The 23,057-nt window shown below is 34.3% G+C and overlaps 1 long non-coding RNA gene across 1 annotated transcript; it reads left to right on the top strand.

The window, feature by feature from the left end:
* Positions 1-7,304: 7,304 nt before the first annotated feature.
* Positions 7,305-19,486, top strand: LOC120126149. Its single transcript, XR_005516435.1, has 3 exons — positions 7,305-7,316; positions 10,630-10,696; positions 19,431-19,486. It is a non-coding gene; the product is annotated as an uncharacterized LOC120126149 (long non-coding RNA).
* Positions 19,487-23,057: the final 3,571 nt, after the last annotated feature.

The raw sequence follows: 23,057 nt of genomic DNA, 5'->3' as shown, positions 1-23,057 counted from the left end.
TCCTAACTCCTAGTTTGACTAGAAAGTGTTTTGTGTCTTCAAAGTGGTCAAAAAATTGATTTGCTAGTTAATATTAGACCTTAACTTAGAATTTGACGAGACTTGTACTGTAATCCTTTAATATACTTAATTGCATGATGGGAGTGTCAATTACATGTTTGTTGTTCTTGTGTAACTTTTAAAGTGTTTATGTTTTAGTCCCCAAGAAAGTTATGTTCAATTAGGTCCTTGTTTGACATCCGGTTGATATAAAAATTTGCATACTATAAATTATGATTAATAATGAATATTGGTAAGGTTAAAATGAGAAGTTTACTTATGAAGCATGTGATGTGAAATAACCAAATTACCCTTGCATTATGAATATTGTTTATCTTGCGTAGTTCGATTGTGTAAATGTTGTGATTAATATTTTTGTTGCTCGCTACCTCGTATTAAATGACGATAATTATTTAGTTTTAATCACTTTCACTTATTATGCATATTTAGTGTTATTGTTCTGTCCAACATGATTGGATTCTAAAGTACGCTCAGGTACCTGGAGAATCCTTCGTAACCAGGTATGGGGTGTTACAGATAAGCTTTAACTATTCATATGCTTATGCTTTCATTAGCTACGATTATAAAAATCATAAACTTGAATCGTCGTTCGATGAATGTGTTTATCTTGGATACTCTAGGACGCAGTCTAATTATAAATGTTTGGATCTAGACAGAAACTAACAAAATTTATGTCTCTTGTCATGTTCAATTTATTCCTCACTTATTCTCTTTTATTGCACGAACTACAATCCCTATACCACAAAATTCTTCTATGGAATTAATCAATGTTTCCTCAGCATCCTCTCCTACAATTGTATTATTAGATATGCCACAACAAAATGATGAATCAATTGTAGTGTCGACACCTTGCGTAACATACCATAACAACCTGATGATCCACCTGATGCACCAACACTAGAGGTGACAATCGGGTCATTCAAATCAGTTCGATTTTATTTTGGGTCGGGTTAAAATCGAATTAGTTGGTTTTTGCTTCTTGTTACAATCGGGTCGATTGTCTTTGAGTAAGGTTAATATCAGATTGATTTATTTTGGTTCGATCTAATATTTGATTTTTCGGTCATTTCAGGTCAATTTCAGTTCATGTCAACCTTTAGATGTTTAGGTCAACTGTTATCGCTCTTTGTTATCATAACATTTGGTATTGCTCTTTATTACTTATGATTCAAGAATTTTATGTGAATATATATGTGTGTGTGTGTCACATCTTAAATTTAGAGTTATAAATTTTAGTTTAAATCAATTGAATAAATAAATCTTTAAAATCAAGAATTTTATGTGAATATATATTGTCATATTCCAAATTCCAAGCTATAAGTTATTGCATCAGATATAGAGATTATCTTTTAACTAAGGAGTATTTTATTGAACCATTAAATTATTACTAGAAGTAGTGATTAATTAGTAGTATAATATAAAATGAGAATACAACATACATAATTTTACTATTTGTCAATACCAAAAATAGATAATCATGATAAATAAATGAATAAATTATTCATTTACTTACACTCAATTATTGGGTAAAAATTGGGTTAATGTTCAGTTCAAGATATGATCCCGGTTCTAATATTACTGAGTCATATGATGTTACCTGATTATGAACCTAGTAAGTGTTGAACTTGAATGCTTTGAATTCTAGAAATGGAAACTTATAAAATATAAATGAAAGATAGTGAAATAAATTATGAATATAAGACGTATAATAAAATGGTTGTTGTGGTTAGATTGAAGTATGGTAGTTAATAGGGTTGTGGGCTAAGTGAAATGGAAACATGATTGAGGAAATATGGTGTATTTGTGAAGATTAAAGGATGATGGATTGAGACACACTAGCTATATGGAGCTAGGAACTAACAACATAATATAATGTAAGTGAAATGGTAGGATATGGAACGTGACACTTAAGCTATAAAAGAGCTAATAACCAGCATTATAAACAGTGGAATGGATGAATGCCACAAGAACGATCTTGAATTGAAAAATCACTTGTGGACTATGATTGAAAAAGAACAACCTTGAACCATGTTCTTTCCGTATGGTTTTCGAACAGTGCGCTAGGGACAACAATATTTAAGGATTTGATCAATTTCAAGACTTCTTGTAATATGACATATTCTTTGTTTCATTGCATCTTTCGGTGGGGTTCCTTCACAAACTGGTCTCTTTTTGTTACCTATAATCACTATCAGATTAGTGAAAAAGAAAATCAGACTTAAGGAGATAAAGAAAACAAACCCGACAACGTTCATGGATGGTGTCTATGCTTGATGTTCTTCTAAGAAAACTCCATTGGTTCATCATGTTTTTTGGTTAAAAAAATCATCCTTTGGACTCCTTTGTTTGAAACGTCATGAGCATAGATTAAATGGCTTGTCTTTTCGCTTTTATCTGTTCTACCATGATAAGTGCTTAATTTAGTTAATATTTTGCTTTTAAATTACTCCTTAATCATTCGTTTTTTGGCTTAATTGTTCGTTTTGATTCATTTTCTGTGTAGGACGTCAGATTCTGAAAATTGCACAAAAAGGACAGAATTCTGTTTTTTTTTCTTTTCGGAAATAAGGCTGACTGGAATTCGGATTTGAATTAAACTCAAGTTTAGGATAATATTTTAAACATTATATTTTATCTTTGTATTTTAGTTTAAATAGGTTTTAGTATTTTAATTAAGTTTTAGGATATTATTTTAATATTTTATCTTTGTTTTAGGTATTTTAGTTTAAATAGGTTTTATTATTTTAATTAGGATTTAGAGTATTATTTTAAATATTATTTTTTAGGTATTTCAGTTTAAATAGTTGTAAGTGTTTTAATTAGGATTTGAGATGTTTTAGGTTTTTTTTTAGGAATTTGAAGGCTATAAATACCCTCTCAGGATAAGTCTAGAAACTTATCTCTCTCATCTGAGAATAAAATCTTCTTTTTCTCTTTAGCTTTCTCTCTATTTTTCGCATACTTTTCAATTATGCTAAGTATGACTTTGGTCATGCTTAGCTAATTTTCTTTCAAGCCGAAGACTAAAGCGAAGGTTCAGTTCCAAACGTGAGAATTGTAAGTTACTTAAATCGCTTCGGATTTTTCTATTTTTTCTAAGCTTACTTTTCAAATCCAAACCATTTCGACATTAGTTTGGATATTGTTCTTGTTAACGTTTGAAGAAGGATTTGCTTATTGAAGCATATTCAAATTCCTGAGAACACACATAGAAAAATTGTTTGCTAAAAGGAAACTGAGATCGGAATCAGTTATTGTTGAAACGACACAATCTGAGTCGGCATCGAAGAATTGTCTTTGTAAGCCGACGTGAATCTTGAAGTAAAAATATATTTCGATGATCCGAGGAATTTGAGGCGAAGCTGAAGTATGAGGTTGCTTTCACTATAAGTTTCTCTTTATCTTAATCTCTTTAATTTGTTTATTTAATTATTTTCTTTTATTTAATTCTTATATTTTATTTTAAAAACAACTTTTAAAAAACCATTTTTTATCTTTACTACTATTATTTATTATTATATTATATTATATTATTATTTATTTTATTTTATTATACATTTTCAACTTTACATGGATTTCTATCTTTCCCTAAAATCAAGAAACAGTTTTACTAAATCACAAAAACCATAGTCCCTATGGATCGACCCTACTTCTCTATATTACCTTTTCCTTTCTATTTATTAAGAAGCCATGAATTATTTTGATAATAAACTGATGGTTATCAAATTGGCGTCGTTGCTGGGGACTAACGACAAGTACTGATTTATTTTTCTAGTTTTTGATTTATGACCAAAAGGAACCCAGGTGAATTAGTAGATCAAGATCCGGAGATCGAAACACGAGAATGAAGAATCCCACACAAACGCTTCGAGAAAAGAGAAAACGACAAGAAAAACAAGAGCATAGTTCAGAAGTAGAATCAAATCCGGAGACAGACTCTGAAGTAGACACATACAACATTCCGATGGCAAAAGAAAAACAAACAATCCAAGAACTAGCCACAACTCCTGTCACTCATACGCAATTATGCATCAATTTTCCTAGTGGCGGGACTCCATTTCAATTAAAGACGGGACTCATTCATCTTCTTCTCACTTTCCACGACTTTCCCACTGAAGTTTCATATAAACACTTGTTGGAACTCCACATGGTTTGCACTAGCATGAAACCACAGGGAGTTACCGAGGATCAAATTAAATTGAGAGTTTTCCCTTTCTCTTTAGACGACTTGGCTAAAGATCTGTAATTGTTTTACATCCAAATTCAGTTAATTCATTGGCTGACATGATGAATTTTCTTGACAGGTTCTTTCCAGCAGCTAAAGCAAGCGAGTTACGAAAGAGAATTCTTTCCATTCAACAAAAGACTGAAGAAAGTCTTTATGACTATTGGGAGCGATTTAAAAAGCTTTATGCACGTTATTTGCAACACAAATTAAGTGAGAAAACGTTACTTCAATACTTTTATGAAGGCCTTTTACCAATGAAGATGAAAATGGTGGATGCAGCCAGTGGAGGAGCATTAATCAACATGACCCCAACAACAACAAGGGAATTGATTTCAACCATGGCAGCCAACTCTCAACAGTTTTCAAGTAAACCCAGCCAACGGGTTCATGAGATAAGTACATTTTCCCTTGAAAATAAGTTAGATAAATTAACTGAAATAGTTAATTCACTTGTTGCAGGAAAATCTGGAGCAATAAGAGCATGTGGCATATGTAGAAAGCTAGATCATCCGACGAATTGTTGTCTGTTGATACAAGAAAGAGACAATGCATGAATCAATGTAGTAGGGAGCTTTCCAGGTCTTCCAGAAAGACAATACAACCTATACAATAATACTTATAATCCAGGATGGAGAGACTACCCAAACTTCAGCTATGCGGCAAATCAAGGACAAACTTATTAACCAAGACCTCCTCCTCAACAGCAAATACAAAATCCATCATTGGAGGAACTATAGGGAGTTGGAAATCTTACAAGAAAAGTTCATTGCATCCCAGGAAAAATTCCAAAGCCGAACTGAAACACATCTTCAAGAGTTAGATAACCAAGTAAGCTGACTAGCTCAAACTATGGGAAAATAGAATCACAAGGAAGACTACCTTCTCAAACGGAGTTAAATCCGAGAGAGAATGTTAGTTCCATCACACTCTGAAATGGAAAAGTTATCTCACCAGAAGTTCCAATAAAAAAAGTCGCACATCAGAAAGAACAGGAGGACACACTACCTTTAAAAATACATGGTACGCCTGACTCACATTCTTCTCTTTCTTCTCATGAAATCACGCCACCACCCTTCCCATCAAGACTAATGAAGCATGATAAAAGAGCAGAAGAAAGGGAGATCTTAGAGGTGTTCCAAAAAGTTCAAGTCAACATACCTCTTATTGAATTAATTCGAAAAGTACCAAGGTATGCTCGATTTTTAAAAGAACTTTACACCACAAAGAGGAAATTAATGGGGCACGAAAAGGTAAATTTGGGAGAATATGTCTGCAATTTTTCAACGAAAGCTCCCACCAAAGATGAAGGATCAAGGCACCTGAGGTAGAATTGAAACAAATGTCGAAACACTTAAAGAATGCCTTTTAAGGAGAAAATGGTACTTCACTGGTTATTATTTCGGATAAGATTTCAAAGCTAAAAAAGATCCGAAGAAATGCCTATGAGAAAGTCAAAATCTACAAGAAAAAAAATAAAAGAATTATACGATCATAGAATTTCTCATAAAGAAGTTCTTAATTGGAGAAAGCGTATGAAGTGGAGGAAGTATTTCTTTCGAAACCTATAGTCTGAATCAGGTCGTCGAGCTAACGACGTTAACCAAAAGCGCTTAATGGGAGACAACCTATTCGTTATATTTTTTATTTTATTTTTATTCATTTTATTTTTATTTTATTTTATTCTTTAGCAAACTGTAACACCCTAATTTAGGGGCTAAAAAATTTAGAAATTATAAAGTGGTGGATTTAATTGGTATTTTGAAAGAAGAGGTGGATTAAATGTAAAATTTCAAAGTTGGCAGACCATTTTAAGAAGTGCAGGAAATTCAGTGACTAAACCCATGATTTAACCATTTTTTATATGATGAATTATAAACTCCCCCGTGCGCAGGTTCAGCAGAAAAAAATTTCCAGTTTTCCCTATCGAACAACCCTATTTCAACTCCGATCTACTCGCCGTCCGACCTTCGATCGACGAACCGAAACCACCATCGTGTTCGTTGCTGATCGAAGAACAAAACACCTCAAACCTCTCGTCGTGAATCATCGTCGTTCGTCGTTAATTTCAGTCAGAAGTATCGTTGTTAATTTCAGTCGGAAGTATCATCGGTAATAACTCGATTTCAGTTGGTTTTTTGTCTATTCACGATGATCCGATCATCCGTGTACGACACCTCCCGCACCATCATGTTCCTTGCATCGTTCCGAGTCCACCAGTGTTCTCCGTTTCTCCGTCGTCGGCGCGTGTAGGGGTGAGGCCATCAAAGTTTTCGACGTTTCGAAATCGAGCTCTCCCGTTCAAAATTGTGAACCGAGCTTGGTAAGTGTCTCAAAATGCCCTAAAATTTGTCTGGGTGTTAAATTTGTAATTAATTTCTGTTTGGGTGCTATTTGTGTCTTCGTCGCATGCACCACCCGCCGAGAGTGGGCATTGTCTGGGTGTTAAATTTGTAATTAATTTCTGTTTGGGTGCTATTTATGTAAAATTCGGACGTTAGTTTCGTAAATATTTACTGAAGGTGGCTAATTTTGTAATTAATTTCTGTTAGGGTGATATTTGTGTAAAATGGTCGATTGTTGATCGCTGACTTGCGTTGACCGTTGACCGGCGTTGAACGGCGTTGACCACTGTTGATCAGAACTTTTGACCGGATATACCTATCCTGACATTTTTCGATGTTCCGAGTCCGATTCTGTTGTCCGTTTTTCGAAATTCGGACTCGAATGCCTCAAAATTGCCAATCAAACCCGTAGAATTTTACTTTGACTGAAAATTCAAAATTCTCGAAAAGTCATATTTTATGTTTTTGACTTCCTAAATCCGAATCCGAAGTCCGTTTCACCAAATTCGAACCCGGTAAACTATTTCTCACTGATTTATCATCCTATTCGATCGTTTTTTAGAATTAAGCTCCGTTTTGATGTAATTTCTGTTGATATACATCTGAGGAATTATTGGAAAATGATTTCAAGATCGAGGGCGTTTGAATAGAATTTAATGGTTGATCAATATGGAACAAAAATCGAGGTAATACTTTACTATCTATTTATGCTTTATGGAACATGTGAATATTGGTAAAAGCATGAATAAGATAATGTTGGTCTCATTTGTGTAGTTAATGAATTTCTACACTCGATCCGAACACAGTAGAAATTTGGCAACTGATTATGGTTCAGATGATTAATATAGGAGACTGAGAGATTGTTATAATTAAATTACAAGTTTTATGATTAGTGATAAAGGAATCAGCCCTGGATTTTTAACTTATATTTTTTTATCAACAAATGTTAAATATTAAAGGTACTCGGATGAGAAATTATGAAAATACTCTGGTTGGGTAAAATTACAAAAATACCCTTATATTGTAAGATGATAAGAATTGTCCCTGGAAGATGGTTAATAAATCTAAAAAGACATATTGATCCAGTAAAAATTATTGATGTGCATAAGAAATGTTAATTTTGCTTAGGAAATGTGGATAACCGGTTTTTAACCCCAATAGGGTTTGAACAAGATGCTAGAAGTCTGTTAAGGAATCATTTCAAGATCAGAGAATTTTCGGGAAAGCAATTAACCATAGGATCTTTAAATTATAATTATTTTCGTTAAGAGCTAAAATCGAAATTATCTGGTTAAGAAATTACAAAATTACCCATGAGAGGTAAAATAGTCTGAGTTGACCCTGAATGAGAAAGTACTTTAAGGATTTGTACTTAACTCGATTAAGTACGAATTTGATTGTTAAGATCCTAACTTAGTGCATAAAAATTCTTGATATTCCGTTGGTAAAAATCTAAGAAGACACTTGACCCGAAAATATCCGAGTTACACAAGTAAATACCTGAAGAACAATTTATCGGGGTGCTCTTTTATCAGAATTGTTCGAAGGGACTGAAATAGATGATAAATTGGAATTAAATAATAAGACAGGATGAAAGGAAATGATTGAAATACATCGGATCTGTAGAATGACCAGAATACCCCTGTAATGAAATTGACCCAAGAATATCACCAAGCTCAAGAATGATTGGATATCTTCGAGCTCTGAAATAAATGGAATAAAACTGAACACCAAAATTACCAAAATACCCTTATGGACTATACTAAGTAAATACCTTGGATTAATTAAGGAATCCAAATAAGCATAGGTATTGGACTACCTTGAAAAGTTATGGAACACAACTTAAGTGATATCACCTTAAGATATGTCAGTCCTGAACGCATAGATATTACTTGAATACGTGTTCGTCTACTCAAGTTTAGCTCAATGATAATTTTGAAGTATTCAGCTCAGCTCAACTCTAGATTGCATTCGGTACTAAGATTGGATATTTTCATAAGAGCTAAAATCAAATTATCAGTTTCAGAAACGTCCGGAATTACATGAAAAATAGTCTGAGTTGACCTAAATGAAAGTACTAAGGACTAAGGATTAAGTAGAGATTGAATAAGCCAACTTGGTGAATTCTGATATTCCTTGGTAAAAATCTAAAAGACACTTGACCCGAAATATCCGAGTTAAGTAAATACCTGAAGAACAATTTATCGGGGTGCTCTTTTATCAGAATTGTTCGAAGGGACTGAAATAGATGATAAATTGGAATTAAATAATAAGACAGGATGAAAGGAAATGATTGAAATACATCGGATCTGTAGAATGACCAGAATACCCCTGTAATGAAATTGACCCAAGAATATCACCAAGCTCAAGAATGATTGGATATCTTCGAGCTCTGAAATAAATGGAATAAAACTGAACACCAAAATTACCAAAATACCCTTATGGACTATACTAAGTAAATACCTTGGATTAATTAAGGAATCCAAATAAGCATAGGTATTGGACTACCTTGAAAAGTTATGGAACACAACTTAAGTGAGCATATCAACCTTAATGATATGTCAGTACCTGAACGACATAGATATTACTTGAATACGTGTTCGTCTACTCAAGTTTAGCTCAATGATAATTTTGGAAGTATTCAGCTCAGCTCAACTCTAGATTGCATTCGGTACTAAGAATTGGATATTTGTTCGACAAATCAACCACGAAGACCAAACTGAACTGAGCGAAAGTACAATATGTATCAGAATTTCAGAAACGTCCGAATTACTCAGGAAAATTTTGAAGTAACTGGAATAGACTTGACTACTAAATGAACTAGGTAACCTCAAGGACTAAGGATTAAGTAAGAGATTGGAATAAGCCTGAAAACTTGGATGAACTTACGTGATGTATCATCCCTATGGATTATGATCAACAAATAAAGTACATCGGCATTTCCTGATACAATTAAAATATGGAAATGAAATAAAGACCATTATAATATATGTTCGTCTCTTTAAGATCTGTTCAGTGATGACTCAGAAGATGATATATGGATAAGAATATTTGGTATTAAAGAGTAAATACCCTGGAAGGATATTGAATTGACAAGTTGACAAGTATTACTTATTTGAGCTATTCATCTGGAGTTGTTCGAAAATCTGAGTAATCGACGTAGACTGTAAAGGTCCTGTACCTTTATTTCTTCCTTATCAGCTCAAGTCTCATTCTGAATAACTGATGATTTCATCAGTTATTGATCTCTTCCAATCGTGATTCTAAATTATGATATTCTATCGACATAATGAAGATCTGTGTTTCTCTACTTGATAAGATTATCCAGTACCTTTGAATAGTATATGTAAACTCTGGTGTGTTCTCTAATCACATGAATATTTTATCTGATTTCTGATATTAATTATGTTATGATACTTGACATGGATTCTGATCTGATACTTGGCTTGAACTATGTTTTGATTTTTGATATATCCGTTTACAGACAGAACATGTTTTATTGGGGGTATAGTTGGAGGAAGAATACTTGCAGGTTCCTCGTCTTTGTGCTGAGAGCCTTACTGTTCATGACGAGGTTGAATACTTGTAGGTTCCTTGGCTTTGTGCTTAGGGCCTTACTGTTCGTGACGGGGTTGTATGGGTATGGAGAACCTACACATTTTGTTCGTGACGGATGAGGAAATTACTATGGTTTTTTAATTTTTTTAAAAAATATGTTTAAAAAAAATCTGTATCTTTTCAATGGTTTTGAGGAAACACACTAGATAACCTATTCTGATCTCTTGAACTCAGTCGTCTGAAATATTTGTCTGAAATAAAATCTCATTGTCTGTTACCACCTGAAATATCAATAGGATCTGCGCTCAGCATACAAATCTGTAGATGTTCGGAACCAATAAGGAAAGATATGTTTATCTGTATCTACACGTTCTTCAGCATCATCTGATAGTTTTGTATTACTGAGCTTTTCGAAGCTCACTCTATTACTCAACATTGCAGGTTAAAAGAATTATACCAGTGCAGCTATCAACTTTAATAAGGGAGTTTTTCCGGCGTTGCTTGCAGAGTATGGTACATGTGATTAGGGGGCATGTAATTGTATTTTGGTTTATATACGAGTCTGAAAATCTGTTTTATTTCTCCATACTGATAAATCGTTTTATAAGTTACATGTTTTAATAAGTTTTTTTAAAATTTTTCGTTGTTTTTATAGTGGGTCGTTCCAGTGGCCCTAATGTGACACTCCATATCAGATCAGGTTACCTGCATCGGTCCGGGGTTTACATTTAGTGGTATTAGAGCTATGGTTAGAGTCAAAATTTTTCAAGATAGTCCGGCCGGTCGAATGTCAAAATATGTTTGATCAGTACATATCCCTAGACTTCAACTGTACCTCTCTAAGCCGGAATTCCAGGGCTGAGTCCCTATCTGTAATGAGTAAACTTAAGTTTCTATCCGTTAAGGCTATACTTGTACAAAAAGGAATATTTATAACATCTTTCTAAACGCTGTAAAGTACCTCACAAGCAATGTGAGAGTTAATTATCCAAGAAATTCTATCCCGACTCCAGAAATGAAATTGAGATATGCTGCTGCTCTATGAGCCTATTCACGTAACCAAGGTTGAATTGATTTCACAAGGATAAAGTTATTTTGATTATTTACTTGGACCGAGGGAGAATTCTGATGAGAATGTATACTCAGCTGGTTAATGATTAGTAGAGGGCACGTACTTTTGTAAAAGCTACTTGAAGCTATGAAAAAAACTGATGAAAGTTTCATTTATGCAATTATGTGATATGAATGAATTTCGAGGATGACATTCTTTTAAGGAGGGGAGAATTGTAACACCCTAATTTAGGGGCTAAAGATTTAAGAAATTATAAAGTGGTGGATTTAATTGGTATTTTTAAAGAAACGATGGATTAAATTGTAAATTTTCAAAGTTAGCAAATATTTTTAAAAAGTGCAGGAAATTTAGTGACTAAACCCATGATTTAACCATTTTTATATGATGAATTATTAACTCCCCCGTGCGCAGGTTCAGTAGAAAAATATTTCCAGTTTTCCCTCTCCAAACAACCCTCCTTTCAACTCCAATCTACTTGTCGTTCGACCTCCGTTCGCCGAACCGAAACCACCATCGTATTCATTGTTGACCGAAGAACAAACTGCCTCAAACCTCTAGCCATGAATCATATCCGTTCGTCGTTAATTTCAGTCGAGAGTATCGTCAGTATACGATTTCAGTTGGTTTTTCGTCGATTCACGACGATCCAGTCATCTATTTACGACTCCTCCCGCATGAGGAATTATTGGAAGATGATTTCAAGATCGAGGGCGGTTGGAATGGAAGTAATGGCCGATCAGTATAGCACAAAAATCGAGGTAATACTTTACATATTTATGCTTTATGGAATGAATATGTGATATGTATGAATAAGATATGATGGTCTCATTTGTAGTTAATGAATTCTACATCGAAACCAGTAAAATTGGCACTGATTATGGTTCAGATGATTAATATAGGAGATTGAGAGATTGTTGAATTAAATTACAAGTTATGATTAGTGATAAAGAATCAACCCAGATTTGTAACTTATATTTATATCAAAAAAGGTTAAATATTAAAGGTACTGGGAGAAATTATGAGAATACTCTAGTTGGGTAAAATTACGAAACTTATATTGTAAGATGACAAGAATTGTCCCTGAAGTTGGTTAACACTCTGAAAAGACATATTGATCTGGTAAAAATTACTGATGTGCATAAGAAATGTTAGTTTTGCTTAGGAAATGTGGATAACCGGTTTTTAACCCGAAGAGGGTTTGAACAAGATGCTAGAAGTCTGTTAAGGAATCATTTCAAGATCAGAGAATGTTCGGGAAAGCAATTAACCATAGGATCTTTAAATTATAATTATTTTCGTTAAGAGCTAATATCAAAATTATCTGGTTAAGAAATTATGAAAATGCCCTTGAGAGGTAAAATATTCCGAGTTGACCCTGAAAGAGAAAGTACTTTAAGGATTTATACGATTTATACTTAACTCGATTAAGTACGAATTTGATTGTTAAGATCCTAACTTAGTGCAGAAAAATTCTTGATATTCCGTTGGTAAAAATATGAGAAGGCACTTGACCCGAAAATATTCAAGTTACGAGTAAATACCTGAAGAACAATTTATCGGGGTGCTCTTTTATCATAATTGTTCGAAGGGACTGAAATAGATGATAAATTAGAATTAAATAATAAGACAGGATGAAAGGAAATGATTGAAATACATCGAATCTGTAGAATGACCAGAATACCCCCTATAATGGAAATGACCCAAGAATATCACCAAGCTCAAGAATGATTGGATATCTTCGAGCTCTGAAATGAATGGAATAAAACTGAATACCAAAATTACAAAAATACCCTTATGGCTTATACTAAGTAAATGTCTTGGATTAATTAAGGAATCCAAATAAGCATAGGTATTAGACTACCTTTAAAAGTTATGGAACATAGCTTAAGTCAGCCGATCAACCTTAATCATATGTAAGTACCTAAACGACATAGATATTACTTGAATGCGTGTTCGTATACTCAAGTTTAGCTCGAAGATAATTTTGGAAGTATTCACCTCAGCTCAACTCTAGATTGCACTCGGTACTAAGAATTGTATATTTGTTTGACAAATCAACCACGAAGACCAAACTGAACTAAACGGAAGTTCAATATGTATCAGAAATTCAGAAACGTCCGGAATTGCTCTGGAAAATTTCGAAGTAACTGGAATAGACTTGACTACTAAATGAACTAGGTAACCTCAAGGACTAAGGATTAAGTAAGAGATTGGAATAAGCCTGAAAACTTGGATGAACTTACGTGATGTATCATCCCTATGGATTATGATCAACAAATCAAGTACATCGGCATTTCCTGATACAGTTGAAATATGGAAATGAAATAAAGACCATTATAATATATGTTCGTCTCCTTAAGATCTGTTCAGTGATGACTCAGAAGATGATATATGGATAAGAATATTTGGTATTAAAGAGTAAATACCCTGGAAGGATATTGAATTGACAAGTTGACAAGTATTACTTATTTGAGCTATTCATCTGGAGTTGTTCGATAATCCGAGTAATCGACGTAGACTGTAAAGGTCCTGTACCTTTATTTCTTCCTTATCAGCTCATGTCTCATTCTGAATAACTGATGATTTCATCAGTTATTGATCTCTTCCAATCGTGATTCTAAATTCCGATATTCTATCGACATACTGAAGATCCGTGTTTCTCTGCTTGATAAGATTATCCAGTACCTTTGAATAATATATGTAAACTCTGGTGTGTTCTCTAATCACATGAATATTTTATCTGATTTCTGATATTAATTCTGTTATGATACCTGACATGGATTCTGATCTGATACATGGCTTGAACTATGTTTTGATTTTTGATATATCCGTTTACAGACAGAACATGTTTTATTGGGGGTATAGTTAGAGGAAGAATACTTGAAGGTTCCTCGTCTTTGTGCTGAGAGCCTTACTGTTCGTGATGGTTGAATACTTGTAGGTTCCTTGGCTTTGTGCTTAGGGCCTTACTGTTCGTGACGGGGTTGTATGGGTATGGAGAACCTACACATTTTGTTCGTGATGGATGAGGAAATTACTATGGTTTTGAATTTTTTTAAAAATATGTTTAAAAAAATCTGTATTTTCAATCGTTTTGAGGAAACACACTAGATAACCTATTCTGATCTCTTGAACTCAGTCGTCTGAAATATTTGTCTGAAATAAAAGCTCATTCTCTGTTACCACCTGAAATATCAATAGGATCTGCGCTCAGCATAAAAATCTGTAGATGTTCGGAACCAATAAGGAAAGATATGTTTATCTGTATCTGCACGTTCTTCAGCATCATCTGGTAGTTTTGTATTACTGAGCTTTTCGAAGCTCACTCTATTACTCAACATTGCAGGTTAAAAGAATTATACCAGTACAACTATCAACTTTAATAAGGGAGTTTTTCCGGCGTTGCTTGCAGAGTATGGTACATGTGATTAGGGGGCATGTAATTGTATTTTGTTTTATATACGAGTTTAAAAATCTGTTTTATTTCTGCATACTGATAAATCGTTTTATAAGTTACATGTTTTAATAAGTTTTTTAAATTTTTCGATGTTTTTATAGTGGGTCGTTCCGGTGGCCCTAATGTGACACTCCATATCGGATCAGGTTACCTGCATCGGTCTGAGGGGTTACATTTAGTGGTATCAGAGCTATGGTTAGAGTTAAAATTTTTCAAGATAGTCCAACCGGTCGAATGTCAAAATATGTTTGATCAGTACATATCCCTAGACTTCAATTGTACCTCTCTAAGCCAGAATTCCAGGGCTGAGTCCCTATCTGTAATGAGTAAACTGAAGTTTCTATCCGTTAAGGCTTACTTGTACAAAAAGGAATATTTATAACATCTTTCTAAACGCTGTAAAGTACCTCACAAGCCATGTGAGAGTTAATTATCCAAGAAATGCTATCCGACTCCAGAAATGATATTGAGATATGCTGCTGCTCTATTAGCCTATTCACGTAACCAAGGTTGAATTGATTTCACAAGGATAAAGTTATTTTGATTATTTACTTGGATCGAGGGAGAATTCTGATGAGAATGAATACTCAGCTGGTTAATGATTAGTAGAGGGCACGTACTTTTATAAAAGCTACTTGAAGCTATGAAAAAAACTGATGAAAGATTCATTTATGCAATTATGTGACATGAATGAATTTCGAGGATGATATTCTTTTAAGGAGGGGAGAATTGTAACACCCCAATTTAGGGGCTAAAGATTTAAGAAATTATAAAGTGGTGGATTTAATTGGTATTTTTAAAGAAACGGTGGATTAAATTGTAAATTTTCAAAGTTAGCAAATATTTTTAAGAAGTGTAGGAAATTTAGTGACTAAACCCATGATTTAACCATTTTTATATGATGAATTATTAACTCCCCCGTGCGCAGGTTCAGCAGAAAAATATTTCCAGTTTTCCCTCTCCAACAACCCTTCTTTCAACTCCAATCTACTTGTCGTTCGACCTCCGATCGCCGAACCAAAACCACCATCGTATTCATTGTTCCGAAGAACAAACCCCCTCAACCCTCTCGCCATGAATCATATCCGTTCGTCGTTAATTTCAATCGAAAGTATCGTCGGTAATAACTCGATTTCAGCTGGTTTTTCGTCGATTCACGACGATCCAGTCATCTGTTTACGACTCCTCCCGCACCATCGTGTTCCTTGTATCTTTCCGAGTCCACCGGTGTTCTCCGTTTCCACGTCGTCGTTGGCGTGTGGAGGGGTGAGGCCGTCAAAGTTTTCGACGTTTCAGAATCGAGCACTCCGCCGATCAAAATTGTGAACCGAGCTTGGTAAGTGTCTCAAAATGCCTTAAAAAGAACTTTTAGGAATTTTTCCTGGAATTTTCCGATACCGTATCACTGTCCACACGCCGCACGCTCCACCCGCCGAGAGTAGGCATTGTCTGGGTGTTAATTTTGTAATTAATTTCTGTTTGGGTGCTATTTGTGTAAAATTCGGGTATTAGTTTCATAAATATTTGTAGAAGGTGGCTAATTTTGAAATTAATTTCTATTAGGGTAATATTTGTGTAAAATGGCCGATTGTTGACAATTGACCTGCGTTGACCATCGACCGACGTTGAACGCCATTGACCGGGCATTAAACGACCTTTGACTTTGACCGGATATACGTATCCTGACATTTTTCGACGTTCCGAGTCCGATTCAGCAGTCCGTTTTTTGAAATTCAGACCCGAAGGCCTCAAAATTGCCAGTCAAACACGTTGACTTTGGCTGAAAATTCAAAATTTTCGAAAAGTCATATTTTATCATCCGAATCCGAAGTCCGTTTTGCCAATTTGAACTCGGTAAATTGTTTCTCATTGATTTATCATCCGATTCGATCCGTTTTTCAGAATTAAGTTCCGTTTTTGATATAATTTCTGTTGATATGCATCTGAGGAATTATTGGAAGATGATTTCAAGATCGAGGGCGGTTAAATGGAATTTAATGGCTGATCAGTATGGCATAAAAATCGAGGTAATACTTTACTACATATTTATGCTTTATGGAACATGTGAATATTGGTATATGTATGAATAAGATAATGATGGTCTCATTTTTGTAGTTAATGAATTTCTACACTCGATTCGAACATAGTAAAAATTTGGCAACTGATTATGGTTCAGATGATTAATATAGGAGATTGAGAGATTGTTAGAATTAAATTACAAGTTTTATGATTAGTGATAAAGGAATCAACCATGGATTTGTAACTTATATTTTATATCAACAAAGGTTAAATATTAAAGGTAATGAGATGAGAAATTATGAGAATACTCTGGTTGGGTAAAATTACGAAAATACCCTTATATTGTAAGATGACAAGAATTGTCCCTGAAAGTTGGTTAACAACTCTGAAAAGACATATTGATCCGGTAAAAATTACTGATATGCATAAGAAATGTTAGTTTTGCTTAGGAAATGTGGATAACCGATTTTTAACCCCAAGAGGGTTTGAACAAGATGCTAGAAGTCTGTTAAGGAATCATTTCAAGATCAGAGAATGTTCGGGAAAGCAATTAACCATAGGATCTTTAAATTATAATTATTTTCGTTAAGAGCTAATATCGAAATTATCTGGTTAAGAAATTATGAAAATGCCCTTGAGAGGTAAAATATTCCGAGTTGACCCTGAATGAGAAAGTACTTTAAGGATTTGTACTTAACTCGATTAAGTACGAATTTGATTGTTAAGATCCTGACTTAGTGCAAAAAAATTCTTGATATTCCGTTGGTAAAAATCTTAGAAGGCACTTGACCCGAAAATATTCAAGTTACGAGTAAATACCTGAAGAACAATTTATCGGGGTGCTCTTTTATCATAATTGTTCGAAGGGACTGAAATAGATGATAAATTAGAATTAAATAATAAGACATGATGAAAGGAAATGATTGAAATACATCGAATCTGTAGAATGACCAGAATACCCCTATAATGGAAATGACCCAAGAATATCACCAAGCTCAGGAATGATTAGATATCTTCGAGCTCTGAAATGAATGGAATAAAACTGAACACCAAATTTACAAAAATACCCTTATGGCTTATACTAAGTAAATGCCTTGGATTAATTAAGGAATCCAAATAAGCATAGGTATTGGACTACCTTTAAAAGTTATGGAACATAGCTTAAGTCAGCCGATCAACCTTAATCATATGTAAGTACCTAAACGACATAGATATTACTTGAATGCGTGTTCGTCTACTCAAGTTTAGCTCAAAATTTTGGAAGTATTCACCTCAGCTCAACTCTAGATTGCACTCGGTACTAAGAATTGTATATTTGTTTGACAAATCAACCACGAAGACCAAACTGAACTAAACGGAAGTACAATATGTATCAGAAATTCAGAAACGTCCGGAATTACTCTGGAAAATTTCGAAGTAACTGGAATAGACTTGACTACTAAATGAACTAGGTAACCTCAAGGACTAAGGATTAAGTAAGAGATTAGAATAAGCCTGAAAACTTGGATGAACTTACGCGATGTATCATCCCTATGGATTATGATCAAGAAATCAAGTACATCGGCATTTCCTAATACAGTTGAAATATGGAAATGAAATAAAGACCATTATAATATATGTTCGTCTCCTTAAGATCTATTCAGTGATGACTCAGAAGATGATATATGGATAAGAATATTTGGTATTAAAGAGTAAATACCCTGGAAGGATATTGAATTGACAAGTTGAAAAGTATTACTTATTTGAGCTATTCATCTAGAGTTGTTCGATAATCCCGAGTAATCGACGTAGACTGTAAAGGTCCTGTACCTTTATTTGTTTCTTATCAGCTCAAGTCTCATTCTGAATAACTGATGATTTCATCAGTTATTGATCTCTTCCAATCGTGATTCTAAATTCCGATATTCTATCGACATACTGAAGATCCGTGTTTCTCTGCTTGATAAGATTATCCAGTACCTTTGAATAGTATATGTAAACTCTGGTGTGTTCTCTAATCACATGAATATTTTATCTGATTTCTGATATTAATTCTGTTATGATACCTGACATGGATTCTGATCTGATACTTGGCTTGAACTATGTTTTGATTTTTGATATATCCGTTTACAGACAGAACATGTTTTATTGGGGGTATAGTTGGAGGAAGAATACTTGCAGGTTCCTCGTCTTTGTGCTGAGAGCCTTATTGTTCGTGACGAGGTTGAATACTTGTAGGTTCCTTGGCTTTGTGCTTAGGGCCTTACTGTTCGTGACGGGGTTGTATGGGTATAGAGAACCTACACATTTTGTTCGTGACGGATGAGGAAATTACTATGGTTTTTGAATTTTTTTAAAAAATATGTTTAAAAAAAAATCTGTATCTTTTTAATGGTTTTGAGGAAACACACTAGATAACCTATTCTGATCTCTTGAACTCAGTCATCTGAAATATTTGTCTGAAATAAAAGCTCATTGTCTGTTACCACCTGAAATATCAATAGGATCTGCGCTCAGCATAAAAATCTGTAGATGTTCGGAACCAATAAGGAAAGATATGTTTATATGTATCTGCACGTTCTTCAGCATCATCTGGTAGTTTTGTATTACTGAGCTTTTCGAAGCTCACTCTATTACTCAACATTGCAGGTTAAAAGAATTATACCAGTACAGCTATCAACTTTAATAAGGGAGTTTTTCCTACGTTACTTGCAGAGTATGGTACATGTGATTAGGGGGCATCTAATTGTATTTGTTTATATACGAGTCTGAAAATCTGTTTTATTTCTGCATACTGATAAATCGTTTTATAAGTTACATGTTTTAATAAGTTTTTTTAAATTTTTTGTTTTTATATTGGGTCATTCCGGTGGCCCTAATGTGACACTCCATATCGGATCAGGTTACCTGCATCGATCCGGGGGGTTACATTTAGTGGTATCAGAGCTATGGTTAGAGTCAAAATTTTTCAAGATAGTCCGGCCGGTCGAATGTCAAAATATGTTTGATCAGTACATATCCCTAGACTTCAATTGTACCTCTCTAAGCCGGAATTCCAGGGCTGACTCCCTATCTGTAATGAGTAAACTTAAGTTTCTATCCGTTAAGGCTATACTTGTACAAAAAGGAATATTTATAACATCTTTCTAAACGTTGTAAAGTACCTCACAAGCTATGTGAGAGTTAATTATCCAAGAAATGCTATCCCGACTCCAGAAATGAAATTGAGATATGCTGCTGCTCTATGAGCCTATTCACGTAACTAATGTTGAATTGATTTCACAAGGATAAAGTTATTTTGATTATTTACTTGGACCGAGGGAGAATTTTGATGAGAATGTATAATCAGCTGGTTAATGATTAGTAGAGGGCACGTACTTTTGTAAAAGCTACTTGAAGCTATGAAAAAAACTGATGAAAGTTTCATTTATGCAATTATGTGACATGAATGAATTTCGAGGATGACATTCTTTTAAGGAGGGGAGAATTGTAACACCCCAATTTAGGGGCTAAAGATTTAAGAAATTATAAAGTGGTGGATTTAATTGGTATTTTTAAAGAAACGGTGGATTAAATTGTAAATTTTCAAAATTAGCAAATATTTTTAAGAAGTGCAGGAAATTTAGTGACTAAACCCATGATTTAACCATTTTTATATGATGAATTATTAACTCCCCCGTGCGCAGGTTCAGCAGAAAAATATTTCCAGTTTTCCCTCTCCAACAACCCTCCTTTCAACTCCAATCTACTTGTCGTTCGACCTCCGATCGCCGAACTGAAACCACCATCTTATTCGTTGTTGACCGAAGAACAAACCCCCTCAAACCTATCGCCATGAATCATATCCGTTCGTCGTTAATTTCAGTCGAAAGTATCATCGGTAATAACTCGATTTCAGTTGGTTTTTCGTCGATTCACGACGATCCAGTCATCTGTTTACGACTCCTCCCGCACTATCGTGTTCCTTGTATCATTCCGAGTCCACAAGTGTTCTCCGTTTCTACGTCGTCGTCGGCATGTGGAGGGGTGAGGCCGTCAAAGTTTCTGACGTTTCATAATCGAGCACTCCACCGATCAAAATTGTGAACCGAGCTTGGTAAGTGTCTCAAAATGCCTTAAAAAGAACTTTTAGGAATTTTTCCTGGAATTTTACGATACCGTATCACTGTCCACGCGCTGCACGCTCCACCCGCCGAGAGTAGGCATTGTCTGGGTGTTAATTTTTTAATTAATTTCTGTTTGGGTACTATTTGTGTAAAATTCAGGTGTTAGTTTCGTAAATATTTGTAGAATGTGGCTAATTTTGAAATTAATTTCTATTAGGGTGATATTTGTGTAAAATGGCCGATTGTTGACAATTGACCTGCGTTGACCATTGACCGGCGTTGAACGGCGTTGACCGGGCATTAAACGACCTTTGACTTTGACCAGATATACGTATCCTGACATTTTTCGACGTTTCGAGTTCGATTCAGCAGTCCGTTTTTTGAATTTCAGACCCGAAGGCCTCAAAATTGCCAGTCAAACACGTTTACTTTGACTTTGGCTGAAAATTCAAAATTTTCGAAAAGTCATATTTTATCATCCGAATCCGAAGTCTGTTTTGCCAAAATTGAACTCGGTAAATTGTTTCTCATTGATTTATCATCTGATTCGATCCATTTTTCAGAATTAAGTTCCGTTTTTGATATAATTTCTGTTGATATGCATCTGAGGAATTATTGGAAGATGATTTCAAGATCGAGGGCGGTTGAATGGAATTTAATGGTTGATCCGTATGGCATAAAAATCGAGGTAATACTTTACTACATATTTATGCTTTATGGAACATGTGAATATTGGTATATGTATGAATAAGATAATGATGGTCTCATTTTTGTAGTTAATGAATTTCTACACTCGATTCGAACACAGTAAAAATTTGGCAACTGATTATGGTTCAGATGATTAATATAGGAGATTGAGAGATTGTTAGAATTAAATTACAAGTTTTATGATTAGTGATAAAGGAATCAACCATGGATTTGTAACTTATATTTTATATCAACAAAGGTTAAATATTAAAGGTACTCGGATGACAAATTATGAGAATACTCTGGTTGGATAAAATTACGAAAATACCCTTATATTGTAAGATGACAAGAATTGTCCCTGAACGTTGGTTAACAACTCTGAAAAGACATATTGATCCGGTAAAAATTACTGATGCAGATAAGAAATGTTAGTTTTGCTTAGGAAATGTGGATAACCGGTTTTTAACCCCAAGAGGGTTTGAACAAGATGCTAGAAGTCTGTTAAGGAATCATTTCAAGATCAGAGAATATTCGGGAAAGCAATTAACCATAGGATCTTTAAATTATAATTATTTTCGTTAAGAGCTAATATCGAAATTATCTGGTTAAGAAATTATGAAAATGCCCTTGAGAGGTAAAATATTCCGAGTTGACCCTGAATGAGAAAGTACTTTAAAGATTTGTACTTAACTCGATTAAGAAAAAATTTGATTGATAAGATCCTGACTTAGTGCAGAAAAATTCTTGATATTCCGTTGCTAAAAATCTGAGAAGGCACTTGACCCAAAAATATCTGACTTACGAGTAAATATCTGAAGAACAATTTATCGGGGTGCTCTTTTATCAGAATTGTTCGAAGGGAATGAAATAGATGATAAATTGGAATTAAATAATAAGACATGATGAAAGGAAATGATTGAAATACATCAAATCTGTAGAATGACCAGAAGATCCCTGTAATGGAAATGACCCAAGAATATCACCAAGCTCAGGAATGATTGGATATCTTCGAGCTCTGAAATGAATGAATAAACCTGAACACCAATATTACCAAAATACCCTTATGGCCTACTAAGTAAATGCCTTGGATTAATTAAGGAATCCAAATAAGCATAGGTATTGGACTACCTTTAAAAGTTATGGAACACAACTTAAGTGAGTCGATCAACCTTAATCATATGTCAGAACCTGAACGGCATAGATATTACTTGAATGCGTGTTCGTCTACTCAAGTTTAGCTCAAAGATAATTTTGGAAGTATTCACCTCAGCTCAACTCTATATTGCATTCGGTATTAAGAATTGGATATTTGTTCGACAAATCAACCACGAAGACGAAACTGAACTAAACGGAAGTACAATATGTATCCAAAATTTCAGAAATGTCCGGAATTACTCTGGAAAATTATGAAGTAACTGGAATAGACTTGACTTCTAAATGAACTAGGTAACCTCAAGGACCGAGGATTAAGTAAGAGATTGGAATAAGCCTGAAAACTCGGATGAACTTACGTGATGTATCATCCCTATGGATTATGATCCACAAATCA

The sequence above is a fragment of the Hibiscus syriacus genome, unplaced genomic scaffold (genome assembly GCF_006381635.1).
Source record: "Hibiscus syriacus cultivar Baekdansim isolate YM2019G1 unplaced genomic scaffold, ASM638163v2 tig00110450_pilon, whole genome shotgun sequence".
Classification (NCBI taxonomy): domain Eukaryota; kingdom Viridiplantae; phylum Streptophyta; class Magnoliopsida; order Malvales; family Malvaceae; genus Hibiscus; species Hibiscus syriacus.
Note: the sequence above shows the minus strand (reverse complement) of the source record. Positions and strands in the feature narration are given on the sequence as shown.